This window comes from Podarcis muralis, chromosome 7 (genome assembly GCF_964188315.1).
Source record: "Podarcis muralis chromosome 7, rPodMur119.hap1.1, whole genome shotgun sequence".
Classification (NCBI taxonomy): Eukaryota; Metazoa; Chordata; class Lepidosauria; order Squamata; family Lacertidae; genus Podarcis; species Podarcis muralis.
In genome coordinates this window covers 38066148-38070896 of record NC_135661.1, presented here as the reverse complement: position 1 = coordinate 38070896, position 4749 = coordinate 38066148, and positions in this window count along the sequence as shown.

The following is a 4749-nucleotide window of genomic DNA, read 5'->3' as shown; positions in this document are numbered from 1 at the left end:
GGCTTTATACTACTAGCTCCATTTGCTTCTGCAACCTCAGTAGTGGGAACACGTTGCAGAATAGCCTCACGTGTAGTCACATAGGATGCACACAGGAACATGGAAGCTGCCTTCTGTTGAGTCTGCCCATTGGTCCCTCTAGCTCAGCATTGTCTCCATTAACTGTCAATCAGTTTCTACAGTAGGATTTCAGGAAGCAAGCTTTTCCCAGTCCTACATGGAAATGGCAGCGATTGAATCTGGGACTTTTTGCATATAAAGCAGATGCTTGACCACCAAGCGAAGGCATCTCCCTTTACAAAGCAGCATCAGCGTGTGAGGAGACATTGAACTGCACATGGCAGCATAGGTCCGCCCACTCAGGCCAAACTCTGGACTTTCTAGGCAGGAAGGAATATACTGGGCTTTCTCTTCCAGCTGAGCCAAAGCAACAAAGTCTTCCAGAGCTCTGAGGTCTTCCTGGTTACCCTTCAGTCCTAACGTGGTCTTTGTTTCTGACTGTTGCCTTGCCCCTCAGTCCTGACATGCCCATTGAGTTCTGTCCACTGACCTGTTTCATGGCTCCTGACTCATCTCAGACTGTAGCCCACAACCCAGCCCCTGACACACTCTTCCCCATACACAATGGTAATCACACAACAAGAGAGTAGGTGGGTAAGGCTCCATGAAAGCCACATGGCTGTTACCTTGCTGCTGTCCTTGGTCCTGCAGATCATGCTACTCCTGCTTGACAGTGATGGTCAACCCACTGTTGACCATTCCTTGATGACAGCTACAGCTTTTCCAGCTCAGGGGCTACATTACCGCATGGGCACCTTCCCAGGGGCTGTGCACCAATAATGAGTGGGGCTGGAGCTGAAAGTGGGTGAGGACAGAAGGAAAAGTGGGTGGAGCAATAATAGACAGAGCAATGGATGTGTCACCTTATGTATAGTAGGCTACGCATCATCAGTGCATGCAAAATACAGAGACTTCTACACCACAATCCCAAAACCCAGCCCTCTCTATCCCCAAGAAGAATTCTTACCATTCAATGGCATATTCCATCAAGGTAAAAACACCCAACAGACCATGGAGCAAGGACAGGTGGCTGGATGGGTGACCAAGGGATAGGGGCATGGCTTGGGAAGAGATGACACAGAGTAGAGGAAATCCCAATTGCAGGAGACAGAGGCTTTGAAATCCACATTCAGAATGAGAGGCAGAGGGTTCCTCACCCCTGCTTCAGGATCATCATCATTGCCTCTTGCTGGACCTTGCCCATGTGGTGCTGTGGACCTTGAGCTGAGAAAGGTTCTCCATCCCAGTCCAGGGTATGTCATGGACATGAGTCACAAAAATTCTGTCCTCTCTCTCTCATATATAAAAAAACACAAAGCAGATGCCATGGGGGTGTGGCATAACACAAAGTGACTGCCTCATCTGAAAAAGGGACATGGCCACAAAATGCTATGGGCATACCATACCACCTCCCATAAAAAACCACCCACCTCAGTCTCTGCCACACTGACTGTTACCACTTTTCTTCTTTCAGAAGGGATGGTGGGCGGGATATCCAGTCCTGGCATCTAATGAAATGTGGGCACATTTAAGGATGGACAGGGTATTCTATGTAGAAGAGTCTGAGCCACTGAAAACAGGAATTGAGCAAGGACAGCAAACTGTCTTTCATGCATTGTGGAGACTTAAGGAGATATCGATCAAGGTCTTTTGCAGGTGCTATAGGAGGTACTGGGGGGCATACTGGTGCCCATGGGACCATTTTGACAAGTTCTGGGGCACTTCAATAGCAGAAGAACAATAAATGAATGATTGAAAGAAAGGAAATCTCCTTAATAGGTCAGTTCATCTCTTGACTGGGGGAAGCATTGGAGACCCCAGTGTGGTTATATTGCGTTCTTATCACATGACAGCTCTTCCTCTATAGAGGGAAGCACATATCTTTGAATTATGCATTCCATTTCATATAACAAATGCATCTCTAACAACATAATGAAATTTCATATAAAACTTTCTTTCCAGAAGAATAATCTTTTACTGGTATGAAATACCTCCCCGGGATTTTGTCAGGTTTTAATTTCAGCTTGAATAAATAACCTACGACAGCAGGGCTGGAAGGAAGATAAAAAGGTGAATTTCATGTTCTTCCAGCCTGCCTTAATGGAAATAATAACTACTTTAGTCAAAAACAAGTTTCCAATTAGTTTCCATGAAACAATATTATCCCTCTTTCCCCCCTTTTTCTTTTTTATAGGCACGGTAGCTCATTTCGAAACCTCATTTTGATAATATATAAACATTTCCAGAACCAATATCTGCAATGCTAGAATGACAATTACTGACTTTGGTATTACATGTGGGGAGTTCATCTGGAATCAAAAAAAGAAAGAAAAGAAAACCCTATCTTTTAAAATTCTTTTACTGAGTTTTTCAACAATAAAAAGAAGGAGAAAGGAGGAGGAATCAATTTAAAACCATCCTTCAATGAAGATGTCTTTCCGGGAACACTTTATGTTAAATTATTGGATAATGACCACAAGGCCCAGCCTGCCAGAGAAACGGCTTTCTAAAGTTATTAAATTTCATTCTTTAGAAAACAATGAGGCTTTATTGTTTTCTCCTTCCTGCTTCTCATTTGCTTTATTCTGTCTAATTCTGCACAGTGCAGAGAAGTGGGGGGAAAGTGGCAACATTACTTAAATTCAGCTCAAGGTTGCCTTATTTATTTTACATTTCCAAGTGCTTGAAAGAATAGGGAGGGGGGCAAGAGAAGAAACCCTGGCAAGCCTAGATTAAATAATTTGAAGGAATTTTTTTGATAAGAAGTGACAGCCCAGGATTTCTTGTTAGCACTGCCTTGTGATTAATGTTTTTCCTCGTGTCTGTCATCCATAATCAAACTGTACAGAGTTGATGAAATAATAAATGGAATCTTATTATGCAGTACATTGTATTATGTATAAAGGGGGGCGGGGGATACCGGTATCTATTAGTTCCACGCAATAAACTCGTCGCAATGAACCAAGTTAATGGAACACATTTTAGGGCTTGATCAAATTGCCATTTAGTCTCTTTCAACTGACTGCGCTGGACACTGAAGTGGAGACCTTGAGGTATTAGCTTCGTCTGCAGGCAAGGGTGGGGATGCTTTGAAGGGATAGCCCAAGCCAGAGTTGCATCAAAACATTGTAGAGCCCTCTCAAGAAGCATATTGGATATATATAACAATTACAGAGAGTTGTACAGAGGGCTGCCCTTGAAGAAACTTGAGTCAGCTTCAAAAGCAGGGACTACATTATCTATTGGAGCACATCACAATATTGTATATATGAAGAGCCCTGCTTTATCAAACCAAAGGTTTATATCCAAGCAACTAGTATTGAGAGATAGTACATAACCGTTATGCCTCAGAGCCACTGATACTCTTCTCCTCCATGGATTTGCCTAATACTCTTAAAAACATCCATGTTGGTGGCCTTCATTACATCTTGTGGGAACAAATCCCATAGTTTAACTATGCGCTGTGAGAAGAAGCACTATTTTTGTCCTTAATCTTCCAACATCTCATTTCATTGGATGGCCCCAGGTTGTAATATTATGAGAGAGGGAGAAAATGTAATATATACCTTTTTATTTTTTTGTAAAGCAATTTTCCTGTACACAATGAATGTTTGTATGTTATTTTCACTAATAGATTCATTTGTATGCACACATTACCCCAACGTATGCATTTTTCTGTTCAGACTGCTTGGCTGGAGAACATTGCGGAATTTAGAGAAGTGCGACTTTTGAAGGATGGCTGTGTGATCCGTTCCAAATGTGCAAATTAGGTAGATTCTCCTTTAAATGCAAGCTGAATAGAATTATCCCCTTCCCTAACCAACAGTGTGAGTTCACAGCTAAACCATAGCTTAGTTTAACTGTGGTTTAGAGCAGGTGGGGGGAACCTTTGGCCCTCCAGATGTTGCTAAACTACTCCACCTTTCAGTCCCTGCAGGTATGGTCAATGGCTGTGGGTAATAGGAGTTGTAATGCAGCAAAAACTGGAGGGCCAGAGGTTCTCCACATCTGGTTTAATAATGACAAGTGAATGTGACCAGTATAGTAAATCAGCTGTTTTTGTAGAAACACAAATTAGATGCCACACAGATATCATGTGAAAATGAGTTCATTGCACATGCTAGCATAGGAAGTGGAAAACAAAAGGAATAATAATAAAAAAGTATTTTATTTTTTATTTTAATTTATTTTTGGATAGTTGCCATGTTCCTGACAACTTGGTAATGATTTTTTTATGTTTTTATTTTTATAAAGAGAATACCAAAATGATAAACACCATATCACAGGCAACAGAAGGCTGCAGGTCCCTGATGTTGGAACAAGAGCTTGAATAAAAGAATATGGTAAAGCGATGGGGATACAGGCAGAATGCATTTAAAGAAGGAAAGCAGAGTGATAAGAGGAAAAAAGGAAAGAGACATTTACAAATAATTTTATCTGATTCTTAAAATTACATGCTACAGCGTAGGCTACCTGCACGCCTCTGTTTTGAGCTTGCTGAAAATCAATTGAGATTTGCAGCTGGGCAAACAGTGGGGGAAATGAATCTGAATATGTCTACAAATTCAAAAATCACATTTTGGCTTGCCTCTGTTTGCATCTTGCTTTTTCTGGCTTTGGATGTTCTTGCAAGTGAAGTTGTATTTGCGTGAATCTTCGCAGAGCGTGAGTTCCAGGCTGGTAGCCAAG